This window comes from Ambystoma mexicanum, chromosome 1p (assembly GCF_040938575.1).
Source record: "Ambystoma mexicanum isolate Mex_15411 chromosome 1p, UKY_AmexF1_1, whole genome shotgun sequence".
NCBI classification, from domain to species: domain Eukaryota; kingdom Metazoa; phylum Chordata; class Amphibia; order Caudata; family Ambystomatidae; genus Ambystoma; species Ambystoma mexicanum.
Window position 1 is genome coordinate 347,254,464 of NC_090921.1, and position 17,337 is coordinate 347,271,800.

Sequence of the window (17,337 nt, forward strand, 5' to 3'; positions counted from 1 at the left end):
GGACAGTATATATTGCGCGCCGTCACCTGCTCCCATCAAAGTCGCTGGGCTCCCTCATCCCACTCCTACCCAGTCGCTGGTCTCTCCCCACCCCATCACACACCCAGGGCTCTCCCCACTCTGCTCCCATCACTATCCCATGGTTCCCGCCCATTGTGCTCCCACCATAGTCCCTCGGTTCCCCCATCCCGTTCCCAACACAGTCTGAGGGCCAGTGGCGGCTGGTGAATCTTTTTTAAGTGGAGGGGCATTAAGGGGAGGTTCGGGGGGTTTCCCCCTGTGAATTTTTTTTTAAATAATAGGTTAAAATGTTGCATTGTAGAGCATACTTTTAACAAAAAATGGGTAAATAGCCAAACAGTTTGCAATTGTTGCTGGGAGTCCAGGGGGCAGGCATTGATATTTTATTTCTATCGCGCTCGTACACAAGTGTTTCAGAGCGTGACAAGGCAAGGGAGGGGAACAGAGGAGAATAAAACAGCGATCTTACTAGGCCCAGTGACATTGAGAACGCGCAAGTGTGAGGGGAAAAGTGCATGGAAGGGGGGAGAAGTGGAAAGTGCGAAGGAGAGGAGAAACAGATAAATAACAATAAATAAATAATAAAGGCAGCAAACAGTGGTAGTGCAGCCAGCAATTTGCAAGTGCTACGTTTAAGGCAGCAGACAGGGTAGGTCTGATAAGTGCAGGAAGAAAGATGGTTCTCCTCAAGTTTTAGAGTGGCAGGGCGCTGTTCCAGAGGGAGGCCCCAGCCGAAGACGGAGATCTACCCCCAGCTCGTTTCTTTGATAAACGACTGACCCTGAGGGAGTTGGAGGTAGAGGAGTGAAGAGCTCGAGAGGGGAGGTATTTGCGGAGGAATAGCTGAAGGTATTTTGGACCCAGGCACCAGAAAGCCTTGTGGACAAGGCAGAGGGTTTTGAATGATAGATGTCCGGTAAAAAGATACCATCCCTGTCCCCTGGGCCCCACTGGTCCTAACACAATGAACATGATTATGTGTATATGCAAGGCGCTGCACATTCATACAGCAATCACTCTATCATTCACATGAGCATCCATCACCATACACTCACTCATAACGCATCCATACACATGTTTAAATAAAAACAATGAACATAAACGTACCTTCTGCATTGGCCTGTGTGTGGGTGCTGAAACGGCCTGCTCCAGCTGCTCTGTCCGTATGTGCGAGGAGGCGCAGGAGCTCCCCCTCGGACATACAGACATGCAGTGCCCCAGCCAGCATTTCCAATGAGCTATGCAATGCTGGCGAAGCAAAACGCCCCAGCACTTGCATGGCTCAGTGAGCATGTGCGGCTGGGGAACTAAACTGAACTGTCAAAGGGAAACAGTGTTTCCCTTTGACAGTTCAGCCAGCCCAGGAGCACTCCATTAGCTGGATAAAGCAGCTGAGGGAGTGCTCACTGTTTCACTGGGCTGGCTCCTTAGCTCCTCCATAATGGGTGAGGGGCCACTGGGTGGGCGCCTCTTGCCATTATGGATGAGCCGCCAGGCTCGGACAGGCCTATAGGGCAATGCCTGTACCAAAAATGTAAAATGCTAGTTTGGGCCAATCAAAATGGGCCACCATTTTGGCCAATGTGGACCATTTTGATGAGTTACTTAACTATGCAGTTAGTAATGTTGACCATTGTTGCTGAATATATCACAATTTACTTACATTTTAACACAAAGCACCCCTTTGGGTACTATTGAAACAGTGGGCTTCATAACTACTCTGGCGGTAGCTGTGCCGGTAAAACCGGCACGGCTGCCACTGGAGTTGCATCCGGGTCTGGCACCCGCGAATGGGCAATTACTAGGTCATGCCGAGTTAGGCGGACATGATAATTGCCCTTTCGAAGGTGCCGGTAGATCCCCATTCCCATTTGAGCCCCATATGGCTCAAATGGGAATGGGGAGCTCGGATGCACCGGCACCGTTAATAACGGTGCTGGTGCATCCGACGAGCTGAGGTCAGACCTGGCGGGGGCTGTCAAGCACCCACGAGCACAACTCTTACTATGGCGGAACGGTAGCAACGGTGCCGGTAGCTTACCAGCACCGTTGTTACTGGTCCGCCATAGTAGTAATGAGGCCCAGTCTGTGACTAAAGGAATGAATATCCATTTACAACTGTGGGCCACTTTTTCATTGTTGCCTGAGACAGTTTCATGCTTCAGCCCGCCCATGTGGGCCACCCCTGCCCATTTCTTCCAATCTAAAAAAAAAAAAAAACAAAAAAAAAAAATCTTTTTTCATGCTGAGCTCTCAGGGCCCCCCTGGGATGCACCCGCGGACCACTAGGGGGTCGCGACCCACAGTTTGAATACCACTGACTTAGAGTGATGGGGAGTGAGCGGGAGATGTTGATATGAGAACAGTTATACCGAATGGTGTCATAGTATCCCTGTGTTCTATTTGAGTAGTGGTGTAAAGAAGAGAGTAAGCGTGGGGTGTGGTATGATATATGCTCTTTCAAATGTTCCCTGCATTCCAAAGCATATTATATACGTCACGCAATTCTATGCGATCAGGTCCGCTCTATGCATTTTTATTCATTTCAGTCGTTCAAGATTGTCCTACACACTCCTGTCTGCTCAACACACTTACACACTCTAGTTCACCTTGCGTGCTCTGGTCCATCCCTCATTCTCCAGTGTGCCCCGCGCATGCTCTCATGTATTCCACACACTCGTCTGCTCCACACACTCGTCTGCTCCACACACTCGTCTGCTCCACACTCGTCTGCTCCACACACTCGTCTGCTCCACACACTCGTCCGCTACACACACTCGTCCGCTCCACACATTCGTCCAATCCGCACACTCATCCAGTCCATCCGATCTACACGTTCATCCGGTCCACACACACTCATCCGGTCCACCCACTCATCGGCACAACATACTACTCGTCCGCTTGACATACTACTCGTCCGTTCTACGTATTCATCCATTCCACACCCTCATCCGCTCTATGTATCTATCCACTATGTATTTATCCGCTCCACACTCATCTGCTCCACACACTCATCGGCACCGCACATTCATCCGCTCCACCCACTCATCCGTTCCACATGGTTAAGGGATCTAAATACTCTCGTACTTTCCAGAGACACTGTGGAGAAGGTAAATGAGCATTTCGAGAGGTTATTTGGGTATAGAAAGGAGTTAGAAAAGATACAGAATGAGGATGATGAAGAGGAGAATATGTATGTACAGAAACGGTTCCTTCCGTGTCATAAACCGATATCGGAGGAAATGTGAATTTGTAAGAAAGACGCGATTAGATGGATTTCAGACATATCGATAACTCCAGTTGAGGTATATGACACATATAGTCAATATACGTTGGAAATGCAGAGGAAAGTGATACAGGTAATGGTAGAGTACCTGCAGGATGAGTGTGTAAAAAGGAAGATTAGTTGTCCCACAGAGTTATTGAGCATTCGGCTGCTTTAGCGCTCGACTTGGCTCTGTTGCTTAGTAAGCGTTCGGAGTTGCCTACATCTCAGTTGCCTATGAGAGAGGTTTCTCCGACACTTGTCCCGAAGGTTGAGGTTGCGGCCGATGCTGCACAGGGTATACTCGGTGTGAACATTCCTGCACAGTATGTATCACAGCTTGTTCACGTCCCGTTTTCACGGCAGGAAGTGAACACCATTAGACAGTCTATTCCTGACATTAGGAAAGATCCGACAGAGTTCTATAAAGAGATGGAATCTGTTTTGCAATCCTCAGTGTTCACCTTAGGTGACATTGATTTGTTGTTTCCCATACTCCTGCCCGTAGATTTATGGAAACAAGTTAGAACTATTGACGATATACCCGGGTTGGGAGATACATGGGCAAATATAACTGGACTCGATGGGGAAAGACCAGCTGGCGAAAGACCACAACAGGTGATGTTAACTCTGCCTGATAGAATCATTGCTAAATTGAAAACCATAATTCCCGAAAAGAGAATTATTTGAGACAAGCTTACGGCCTGTGTCCAGGGAAAGTCTGAAGGTGCTACCAAGTTCTTTAATCAGTTCGAACAGGTATTCTCGGATTTCAGTGGACAAGACTTGGGGCCTCATTACATGTTGTGCGGTAAAATCCGCAAATTACCGGCATGGCGCCCTTAACGTGTCCGCCCTCGTAGGAGGGCGCTAATAGCGTACCATTACGAGTACGCGGACACGAGCTTTGCGCCATGCTGGTAATGCCCCTCCAGCCTTGCTGCTAATCTCCCCCAAAAGTCACTTACAGCCTTCCACGACAGTGCAGATAGCAACTCCGCCTTGACGCATCGTGCAAATAGCGGCCACCGCTAATAGCGGTGACTTTTAAATACCGGAACCGGAAATGGCATCATCGTACAGGAACGGGAAAGAGCACGGCGGCCATCTTTAAAAACACAATCCATTGCCATCCTCTGCCCCCTGGATCTGTTTGTGTTACCTTGCTGCCTGAGATCCATTGCTACACTGTTATCATGCCCAAGGCACTAAAGAAAAACACAGACCACCAGCGAAAGGAGAAGTTCTCCACTGAGGAGTTGGTGATGCTGACTCAGACCTTAGCGGACAATGCAGAAGTGGTCTTCGCAAATGACATGCGGCGGGAGACCCTCCTAAAGAAGAAAGCAATCTGGGCCGAAGTGGCAACAAAAGTGAGTGCTGTAGGCACCATCAGGCGCACTGTACGCGAGTGCAGAAAACGATGGGACGACCTGAGACTCCGGGTCAGGATGATCCTGGCCGAAAACCACAAGACTGCCACCGCTGGAGGATCAGGGTCACCGATCAAGTTGAAGGAGTGGGAGGAGACATGCGCAAACCTCATCGGGGTAGAATGTATTGAGGGAGTCGGGAGGATGGAGCACGGCATGCCAGACACTTCTGATGGAGGTAAGTGCACTGATGCAAGCATGCAATGTGAATGTACAAGTCCCCACAAATGGCAGCCCTGGATCACTGCATGGATGGCCCGGCATCCACACATGCATCCCACCCTGCGCATGTCACACATGCATACATCAACAGAGCCAAGTGCCACACACAACACTGCATGGATGAGGCACTGAAATGACACCTCACCTGCTTCCTCCACAATGATGTTTAAACGGCCCCAAATGAATTCATGATGTAGCCTGCATTGAGTACATGCGACCATAACCAATGACATCCCCCTTCTTGTCCCCGACAGGGTCGCATACAGACAGCGAGGGAGCATCCCAGGCACCCCCTGTGCAAAAGAAGAAAAGGCCACAGCACAGCGAGGACGCACCAACATCATCAAGTGGAAAAAGGCCAAGGCCTCTCTTGCAGCGTCCAAAACAACTCCTGCGCGCCACTGCCAGTGCCACGCAAAACCCTACTGCCCCGCCTCTGGAGGTCCACTCCCCCCCCAAATCACTGCCACCGAGGGTCCACCCTCAGCTGCTGCCAGTTCGGCAGGGGAGGCGGCAGCCATTGCCCCATTGTCCGACGTGGATGAGCCCACAGAACTCGATCTGCCTATGCACACCCCAAGCCCTGCTGTAACCCCCGAGCAATCACCCCTACACACACCTGGCTCGCACGTCACCGTTCACGAGTCCATGGAGGCCTTCAGTAGCCCCCCAGAGGCGGCATCTTCACACCAGCCAGCATCAGGATGCGCAGCAGACACACCACCACAGGCCGCCTCTGCCTTTGACCTGGCCAGTGTCATCCAGCACCAGCAGGCTCTCACAGACCTCGTAGGTCAACATGTGGAGGAGGGTGCCCGTCTCAGGGCTGACCTCAGGGAGACATCCAGGCACACCAGGGAGGGAATGGAGTTGTGCACAGACCGGCTGTGTGGGGAGCTGATCCGCGTCCGGGAGGTGCTAACACGCATCGCAGGTGCAATGGAGCGCCAATTTCCACCAGGACAGTGTGCCACCTCTTCGACCACCAGTTCGCGGCAGACAAGCCCAATCAGACGCTCTTCACGCACCACCAGGCGCACCTCCAGCCAGCCCCCAAATGCTGGCCCTGGCAATGAACAATTGGGCGTGAATGTCCATTGACCTCTGTGCATGCCTGGACACATACATTGTTGGAGACTCATGAGGAACAGTTGTGGGGGGTGGGGGGAAGGGTGTGATGGGACAGTTGTGGGGGGTGGGGGGAAGGGTGTGATGGGACAGTTGTGGGGGGTGGGGGGAAGGGTGTGATGAGACAGTTGTGGGGGGTGCGGGGAAGGGTGGCGGGATGGTTGGGGACTTGCACATTTTTCTGTTTCTGTTCATTAATACACTGTTGTTTGAGCAAAACACAGGCCTTGACTCCTTCATTGTGTATGATCAATTTATTGACGCCAAGGTCCATTGTGAGCTAACAAACAGACACCAGTGCATCACCAGCCATATACAGGTGACAGTATGACTACATGTTACTCAGAATATTTGGTTGATCAAATGCTGTCTCACAGCACGTCCCTCCTAGCCATCCTCTCTTGCATGACCTGCATCCCCTTCACCTCCATCCTCATCCCCGTCATCATCCTCATCAGGTGCCTCCATTTCAACGTCAGGGGGCAGTGGCACATTCCGTCTCATACACATATTGTGCAGCATGAAACATGCCGTGTTGGTCTTTGCCACCTTCTCAAGGCCATACAGGAGGGCGCCACCAGACCTGCTAATGCACCTAAACCGTGACTTCAGAAGTCCAAAGTCTGCTCGATGACTAGGCGGGTACGGGTATGTGCATGATTGTATTCTTCTTCGTGTCTGTTCTGTGGGTTCCGTACAGGTGTGAGGAGCCACCCCTTCAGGGGATAGCCAGCATCACCTACATGGGGGGAGGAATGGGTTCCTGTTACTTTTTGACACATGTGTGGCCTGTTCATGTCACGTACTTTGGCCTATCATTGTGATTCATGTACACATTCAACTGCATCAATGAATATGGTCTGCGTGACTGCTTTGTGCAAAGGTGAGCACAAGCATGCAAGTAGACATGCCCCATTGATGCCTCCAACAGTGACTGCCATGTCCTGGGTGAGGCCAGGTCATTGGTGTCCCTGAGGGCAGGCACATTTGGTACCACACTGGTGGTGTACTGTCCTTCCGACATTGCTGTTACCATGCTGAGAGCCAACACTTCAATGGTGCCATGGGTTTGTGGTGCATTGCCATAGCTAGGGGGTATCCCTTTGCATGCATCCAAGGGCACAATGCATTGTTGATGTTGTGCTGTAGGAATGCTGCATGACTATGTTGACGGCATGGATGACATTTGTGTATTTCGTGGCGTGGAGTGTCGTGCAATGTGGATGAGGATTGATGTTTGATGTCACTAGATTTGGATTGTCAGCTGTGTCGTGTGGCATATACTTGCATGTCCGTTCATCCCAAGTACGTTGCTGCCCTCACAGATGCCCATTAGCGTACATCTGTATGTGCATTTGGGCAACGGGCTACAGGCTACACCCAGTTGGAGTATCTATCTACCCCCCCAATGCACACCCAGTTGGAGTATCTATCTACTCCCCCAATGCACACCCAGTTGGAGTATCTATCTACCCCCCAATGCACACCCAGTTGGAGTATCTATCTACCCCCAATGCACACCCAGTTGGAGTATCTATCTAGCCCCCCAATGCACACCCAGTTGGAGTATCTATCTACCCCCCCCAATGCAATGCACACCCAGTTGGAGTATGTATCTATCCCCCCCCCCCCAATCACACTGCCATGTGCTTGGCTTGGAACTCACCAAGTAGCCACGAACGTTGTCCCATTTGTCGCTCCATGTAGCGGGGGATAGTTGAGTTCCGCAGGACCATGGAATCATGGGTAGATCCTGGAAATCGGGCACAGCAATGTGTGATTGTCTTGTTTGCGTCACATACCATTTGGACATTGATGGAGTGGAATTGCTTCCTGTTTCGGTACACTACTTCATTGTGATGTGGGACGACCAATTCCACATGTGTACAGTCGTTGGCCCCAATGCAACTTGGGATGCCTGCCAGTGAATAGAAGCCAACTTTGGTGTTTGCAATCTCCTGGGCAGTCCGTGGCATGGATATGTGTTCGGGTGCATGCTTCAGGAGGGCATCGAGTACCTGGTTCAGTATGCGTGAGAATACTGGTTGGGAGATGCCATGCATCTGCCCCACTGTATGCTGGTAGGTTCCTGTGGCCAGGAAGTGGAGCACTGTCACCACCTTGAGTAGAGGGGGGATGGCAGTTTGGATATCTGAGGCTCACTATGTCGTTGTGTATCATGTCCACGATGCTGGTGATGGTGTCCCGGTCCAGACGGTACAGGGTGTGTATCTGCTCAGGTGTTAGGTTAAATGGACTGGCTCTGATCCGGGGAATTGGTGGGTGCCTCTGTGGTATGATTAGGTGGCGTGGTGGTGCTTGCTGTGCCTGTCTGGCCCTCCTCCTCCTCCTATCTCTCCTCTGTGCAGCCTGTTGTTGTAGCAGCAGCGCTGCAATCAGGTCCTCCAGGCCATGTAATGCTGCCAGTATTGGAACCATCTTGGTGTGGGAAGGGGTGTGATGTGCTTCTTTTGAGCAGCCACAGTCTCCATTGCCTCCACCTGTGCTGATTTTGGCCACCTGTGGCAGGTGTTGACACTGCTTAGTTCTTTTAACGGGTGGTTCGCGATGGCAGTATTGCCGCCATGCCGGTAAGGGGTTTTGGGGTATTTACCATGGCACAATTGCCGTGTGCACTAGCCTTGTGATGGTGTGCTATTAGCGGTATGTCGTTATTTACGGGTTGGCGGGTCCCGCGCACACGGACTGACCGCTATTAGTGGCACCGTAATTAGCGGTGCCGCTAATGGCGGTGAGCCGTGTCGTAATCCGCATGGGCATTTAACGTTACCGGTATTCCATTACCGGTAACGTTAAATACCTACCGCCATCCGTGTAATGAGGCCCTTAGGCACAGAGTCTGGGAAAAGATTATTTGTGGACAAATTTGTACGTGGATTACTGCCTGATATCCAGTCACAGATTATGTCTTCTGAGAGCGCTTGGCAGGCGAAATCACAATCAGAAGTACTGCACATGGCTCAGTACGATGAGAACTGTGTCAATAATGAAAAAGATAGGATTGAAAAACAGAAAGGCGATTTAAAAACTAAAGTGCTATTGCAGCAAATTGTTAGGGGCCCCAGAGGGGGTAATTCTCAGGTTAGAGGTCAGTATGTCCAACAGGGGAATGTGCCCTTGGGTCCTGTGAATATTAATCAGTGTGCTTATTGTAGTCGAGAGGGTCATTGGCAAGCACAATGCCCCGTCCTTCAACAAAGGTCAAATAACACATTTGGTAATATGGGTAGGCGATCCAGAGGTCGCCCGGGTATAGGGGGCCCTGGCAGTGGTCAGTTTACACAGGACCCTCAACCTTTTTTGCAGGACAATCAGACTCCGAGTGCGGACACTAGGAATATATTTCATCATCCTTCAACCGCATATTTATCTGAAGAGCTTCCTTTTGATAATATTCTGTTTTGTTAGGATTGCCCAAAGCAGGGTTTGTAACCTACACCTATTCCCATCAATCAGAAAAGTCCCTACGTTGAAATGGTGGTGGGAAATAGGAAACATCAGTTTTTGATAGACACTGGAGCACAGAAGTGTTCCATTGATCATTTGCGGGTTCCAAACATTCCACTGTCAGGGCAAACAAATGTTTCTGTATGGTTTTCCGGTACACCAGTTGTTTGTCCGGTTTCTATGCTGGTACCTATTTCTTTGGGTCCCTTTACGGACCAGTGTCCTTTTCTTTTGACTTCAGATTGCGGAGAGAACTTGCTGGGGTTGAATTTGTTAAAATAATTAAATGCAGTGATTTATTGTTCTTCTGATGGAGTGCGCTTGACGATTTCACCACAGCAATTTTCTGCCTCGCAATTCTTGACTAGACCTTTGCTTCCAGAATTCATTGATGTACCAGAGAGCTTGTGGGCTGTCCACGACAATGATGTCGGTGTCTTACAGATTGAGCCTGTTAAGATAGTTTTGAAACATGGAATTGAGCTGCATCGCATTCCCCAGTATAAGATTTCGGTTGAGGGCGAGCAAGCTTTGAAATGTATTGTTTCCGATTGTGTGCATCGCGGTGTGATTGAAGAAATTTCAGGAAGTTTGTGTAATAGTCCGATTCTACCCGTGTACAAGAAAGGCGATAATGTAATTCCATTCCTTTTTGTAATTGATTTCCGAGCCATTAATAAAGTTGTGGCACCGCGATTTCCAATTGTGCCTGATGTGACGACGATCCTAACCATGATTCCAGCTACAGCTACTTACTTTAGTGTTGTGGACTTAAAGAATGCGTTCTTTAGTATTCCTATACACAAGGATAGTAGATATTTGTTCGCATTCACCTTAGGGGGACGCTCATTTACATTTACTCGTGCACCTCAAGGGTACACAGCGAGTCTAGTATTTATAGTAGGGCTTTGAAAGAACAACTTGATACCCTTGAATTGCCCTCTACCTGTACTTTGCTTCAGTACGTTGACGATTTGCTTCTAGCTGCTGACTCTGAGAGTGCTGGTAAGGAGGGCACTGTGTTATTACTTATTCATCTAGCTAAGCATGGTCACAAAGCTTTGCTTAAAAAAATTCAATATTGTTGTCAGGAGGTCACCTATCTAGGCTATCTCCTGTCAAAGAGGGAAGAAGATTGACACCTGAAAGAATAAAACACATTTCTGGCATGTCTGTCCCAAATACACAGAAGGAAATTAGAGCCTTGATAGGTATGACTTCTTACTGTAGGTTGTGGATCCCGAATTTCTCACTAGTGATTAAACCGATGGTGGCTTTGACAAAGAAGGGCATTTCTTCGCCATTGCCATGGAACACGATACACCAGCAGTTGTTTGACTTGCTTAAGACTGCATTATGCTCTGCACCAGTTTTGGGCACACCAAACTATGAAAAGGCCTTTGTGTTGTTTGTGAATGAATGTGATGGATGTGCTTTGGCTGCATTAACGCAGGAACATGGAGGGAAGAATAGGCCGTGCGGTTACTATTCTTCCGCCTTTGATCCTGTAGCATGCACTTTGCCAAGATGTTTGCGCGCTGTCGCTGCTGCTGCCGCATCTGTAAAACAGAGTGAGGGAATGGTCCTAGGCCATGATCTAACCCTGATGGTGCCTCACTCTGTAGATGTTCTATTGAACTGAACTCAAACGCAACACCTCACTTCTGCACGCTTGACCAGATATGAATTGATCTTGTTTGCTCCTCACATTCAAATTAAGAGGTGTTGTGTCCTTAATCCGGCTGAACTCCTACATTTTCCGCAAGATACTACTTGCGGCGATGAAGAGTCACATGATTGTTTTTATACGACCGAACAAGAAACAAAGGGCAGAATTGATTTGAAAGATACTCCTTTGGATAATCCGCAAGGAGAGCTGTTTTGTGACGGCTCCTGCTTTAAACTTCCGGATGGTACATCCACAGCCGCTTATGCAATCACTACATTGAGCACGGTTGTGGAAACTAAGAGAATTATGCATAATTCTGCGCAGGCCGCAGAGATTATAGCATTGACCCGAGCTTGTGAACTTTCCGAAGGGCTTGCAGTAAATATATATACTGATAGTCAGTATGCCTTTGGGGTGGTCACAACTTTGGGAGACTTTGGTCAGAAAGAGGGTTCCTAACTTGACATGGCACCAAGATTCAACATGGCTCCCAAATAGTGCAACTACTATCAGCGCTTACGCTCCCTACTCGGTTAGCAGTTATGAAATGTGCAGCACATCGAAAGATTGTGGATGATATTGGAAAAGGGAACGCTTTCGCTGATCAGATAGCTAGACAAACTGCCATAGATCTTTTCACGGAAATATATGTTGCAAGGGAGACTGTAGATGCCTATGTAATGGATGAGGGTGTTGGGTCTGTACGGGATATCCAAGCTGATGCCACGATGGAAGATTCTAAGAGGTGGGCTGAAGGCTTGGGAAAACTTGATGATGATGGGTGTTGGGTGGACACGGTCGAAGGAAAATGGCTGTTACCTGACGCCTATGTCATGATGATGGATGGTTGTAATGGCACACAGCCCTACAGATGTCTGTGCCGAGCAGGTTACGAAAATGTTAGAAAAAGTTTGGGCAAATGACAAGATTTTGAAAATTGCCCAGCACTACGTCCAGAACTGCATGATTTTCCTACAACACAATTTTTATTTTTTTTATTTTATTTGTTTATCACAAACCTTTAAAATTTTTACAACAAAACACAACCAATCAAAAGAAAAACAAAACGACAAAAGATTTTTGTCGTTTGCACCCTCCTATAGAAACACCCCTCCCATCTGCTTTATCTTACAGTCTAGTCACTCTTCCTCATTGTTCATCAACCAACGGTAAATTCAGGCGATTTTCGATTATCATCAGAAAACGTGACAATGGCAGTAACAATTTCATGTCCGAGCCTTGGAACATATTGGCCCACCATTCGTCAGCACAAAGGGAGGGGTGATTCAGACTCCAAGATCCCAGGTGGATTGTCCTTTCAGATCGAAGTATCATGCAAAATAGCACTAAATGCTTAAGGGTTTCCTTATCTTTAGCACATAGTCTGCACATTGGATTTATGATTTTGTTACATTTCCATGAGCCCAGGCGTTCTTTGGTTTTAAATATGTTTAGACGCAACATCATAAACACTCACCGTGCCTGAGGATCTGGAAACAATTCAATGTAACGTTGTGGACAATTAAATGCCCGGACTTCGAGCGGTGCCTCACTCATCATTTTCGCAGCAGCTTGTTGAGTACAAGTTCAGTCCCAAGCCGCACGCCAGATTTTTAATTTGGCGGCATTCGGGATGTTATGAAGCATGTCTAAGCTGATTCCATATTCTTTCAGTATCCATTTGCATCTCTTAACCCACAATGACACCATACTGTTATTCGTTGGTATTGAACAGTGAAAGATGTCAAATTGTGGTATTTGCTCGTGGTAGCGAGTTTTACGAAACAGGCTCACTAGGGTCCAGCATACCTTAGCATGGAGCGATATGAGCGATAATTCATATCTTACACATGCTGTCAGAATTCCCCTTGGAAGAGCCAGTGCCTTGGACCAGAAACAATTCTCCAGCGATGACCATGTTTCATAAGTACAACCCAAAGCGTTTTCAGCACCATATAGCAGGACTGGGACTACTTTTTTTTTTTTTATAGAAAATTTCCCAAATTTCTTTTGCATGATGACAGCTTGATTTGCCAATTGCTTGCATTTCCTTTTGGTTTCAGCAATCCAAATGCCATTGTTGACAGATGAATTTATTAGCATGCCAAGATATTTTACGCTCTGGGCTGTCTGAATTAACTCTTGACCTAGGAACCATCTCAGTTGTTTAGTTTTTTTCCCTCCTTGGCTATTCAGGTTCTTAAACACTAAGATTTCACACTTCTTTGTGTTTATCACCAATTGGTTTACTGCAACGTATTGGCCAACCGCATTCAGTTTTCTTTGGAGGCCGACAGGGGTTGTGTCCATCAGGACCAAATCGTCAGCATACAAAAGCCAGCTTAGATGTGTCTTGGCTACTTTTGGTTGAAAAGAGCTTACTGCATCGATTGATAAACCTATATCTGATATAAATAAGCTGAATATTGCAGCAGCTAAGGGGAAACCTTGTTTTACCCCTTTATAGGTTTTGATTGGTGCAGTTAAAGTTCCAGAGCTATCCAGACGGATTTTTATTGAAGTGTCAGAGTGGAGATCCCGGATTGCTGCTACTAGATCAACTGGGCACCCCCAACTTTCTAGTTTTGACCACAAAAGTGACCTGTCGATGGTATTGAATGCGTATGAAAAGTCAATGAAGGCCACATAGACCTTCGTGTTGGACTTTATCGCCTCCATTTTAATCAGGTTCAGCAGTAGCAGGTTTAGCGAGCAGCCTACTTTTTTTTACAAATCCAGATTGCCTTTTGTCAACGTGATTAGACTTAACTGCCCATGCCACCAGTTTTTGTTGCAACATTGTGGTGTAGATTTTCCCCAGTACGTCCAACAGTGCAACTGGGCGATCATTTTTTGGGCATGTTCTGTCTCCCTTCTTGAAAATTGGGACGATGACAGCAGACTTCCAAGATTTTGGGGTCCTACGGCACTTAATTATTCTATCGAATAAAGCTACACATAGGGATGCCCATAACTCTGGATGTTGTTTAATAGTAAAGTTGGTAAGGCCGTCCGGGCCTGGCGCTCGTGAGTTTTTTGCGTTCTTAATTATGGACACTATCTTCTCTCAAAAAGGTCAAGGCCCACGGTTTCAAAGATGATTCCGATGGAACATTTGCTTGGTCCTTAGCTTTATAGAGAGCTTCAAAATGGGCTATCCAAACAGATTCCGAGACCATGCAAGACTGCAGCGCAGTTTGAGGCGTTTGTGAGTTATTAATAAGATTCCAAAAGTCCCTCGTATTTTTGTTTTTCAATGTAGCTAACATCTGCTCCGCATCGTTTTGTACCAATGCATATTTATGCATCTTCAACCAGTGCTTATATTTTTGTTTCACAGCCTTTTTTTTCCAAATTACGAGCGGCAACATCTAGGGACTGAGCTCTCCTAAGTGCCATATGCATTCTTTTTGTTTTGTTTAAGGATCTCGAGATCGAAGTGATGAGCCCGGACCATGTTTAAGTTTTTTAGGCCGACCTTTTTTGTTTTAAATTGTGTCAATAATTGATCGTATTCCAGATCAGGACTCGATTGACAGTACTGGTTCATCACAGAGTTAACTTCAGTCTCCTCCAGTCTTAAACGAACTCTGTTTGATTCCAGCTTGAGTTTGTGTGTCCATGATGGCTTTTTAGCTGTTTCAGTGATTGCAAATTTCATAAGTGGCATATCATGATCACTATTTGTTGTTTTACAGATAATCAGCGGATTTATCCTATGGTGCAAAGCTTCAGACACAAACATGTAGTCTATGATTAATGATGAATCCACGTGATGCCACGTTGGTGCAGGTGGTATATCACCACGAGCGCTTCCATTCAACATCTGGAAATTTCATAGGCTCATTTCATTTAACCATGCTTGTGCCAGTGTGCCCAGTTCTGGTTTTGCCTGCTTAAGAGATTGATGTTTAAATCTCTGCAAAGAATTATCTTCGCCCACCCTAGGGCTTCCACCCGAAGATCCATTAATGCTGATATCTGGTCAATAAAATCCATCTTTCCTGCTCGTAGATGGTTCCAATACAGATTCAGTATTATGATCCTGTCTTGTGTGTGCTCATGGGCGCCGGCCCTTTCAATAGAAGTCTCTTGAATATAGGGAGAATGGTTGACAGCGTTTATAATGCGCCACCCGATGCTCTTCTCACCATCGTCAGCAGCCCTGCCATTGGTCGCCCTTGTTTTGATTTTATTGCCAGATTTATTACGACCTCAAACTCCGAAGTTACCGGCAGCTCACTTAGCCATGTCTCTTGTAAACACACGATATGGAGGTTGTCTAGCCAAATGGTATTAAACAGATGTGTAAATCCGCGTGTGTTGCAGGAGGCTAGGCAGCACTCCTCGAGGGTTTCGGACTCCTAGCATTATTGGTTATTTTTTGTGTTCAAAGCCCCTGCCAACCATTGCCATTCGTAGTTTGCCAGGGGGGAGGTTGTAATTTGAAATCCCTCCTTGGTGTTCTCGTCAGGCGGACCTTTTCTTTTAATTGTAATTCTTATTTGCGTATTTTGTCTATCAACTGCCACTCCTCCATCGCCCATTGGTATTTAAGTTAGCATCAATGCAGACGATGATAACATACGTTTGCAATCCACCCCTTGCGACAAACTCGAGTGCCCTTGTGATTCCTTCACCACGGTATCTCTTCTTGGTACCGGTGCCGTGGACGGTTTCATGGACACTTCGCTTGGCACATCCAGAGTTCCATTGGAGGCAGGTCGAGACGCCTCAGGCTCAATACATTTGTAAACATCGAAGCCCAGTGAAAACAACATTAGCCTCCAATATTGAGGTAGCAATTAAGGCCGAGGTTAGGTGGAGCACCACCTTGTCATTCATGCCTTCTCCTGGAAACTCCACGATTTTTAAGTCATCTGAGGTTATTGCACGTAAACTTGGCACGAGATGAAGCAACTTAATTACGTTTCCTTGATTCAAGGTCAAATTATCGATAGACTCCAAGCTCTCAATTTTAAACTTGTAAATAGTGCTCTTATTTGGAACTGGCTTTGGCAGACTTTCCTTAGATTTTTGCGGACGTCTGTCAGCCACAAGCCCCTGCACCTTCTTTCGATTGATGACCATAGACTTGGTATCAGAGACTGTTGTCATCTGCCCATGAAGACCCTTTTCATTGGCTGGTTTATCGCTTCCATCTGAATTTGACAATGACCTCCCCAGTCTAGCAGCTTGAAGATTAGCTAGACATTGTTTTCTTTTCTCGTCCATTGTCAAGAACTCCGGACTGAGTAAGAGAGGAGACAGTGATTTATTGACGTCTGGTACTTCAATAATGTGACATGACCTTTCATGTAACCCGCATTTTAAGGCAGGAATTCTGCAAACTTCCTTAGTGTTTCCTGATAAGCTTGACACAGGTTTGTCTAAGACTATTTTAGCTGCTGACTGGGCCGGTTTATCCTTGCATTGAATGGGCATCACACTTGATTGCTCTGTCATGTTGTTCGTCGAGTCTTTGCCTATCGATACTGAAGCCTCCAGGTCCACGTATTCTGGATCATCATAAATTGACAGGTCTACTAGCTCTGCCGCAATATCCGCTGTTGGTATGGTAATCTTCATTTGTACATGCTCTACAGGTATTAAGTTTTCAATTGTATCTTGAGTTTGAATTTGTTTTTTAGAAGGAATAACGCTCGTAGTTGGTTTGACCAAGTCATTTGACACTATCTGGACCATTTTAATGTTCCGCAAGAACTTCCGGGCTCCATTTAGAGTATTATTTTTCCTTGCCTTTTGGTTTTTCGATTTCTTACTGTTTGTCTTAACTGCATGTTGAGGTTTTAATGACAATTTCACCGGCTTGCCTAGGTTCTGGGGCCCTCCAGTGAAGATTGAATATACCTTAGGCAGCCCCACTGTTGAAGGAATTGACCCATCTTTTGATGTTGGTTCCAATTGTAAACTAGCTCCTGAGGTTGATGCCATTTGAGTGTCGTGGCATGCTTGATTGGCGGAACGTCTGGCCTGTTCAAATGCCATATGGAACGACAAGTCTGCAACGTTTAGGCTAAAGGAAATTACTGACGAGCAAGGACCGGTCTTTCACGATGACACTGAAACCTTGTTTGATACATCTGTTAGGACCGCAGCACCCTTCTCGG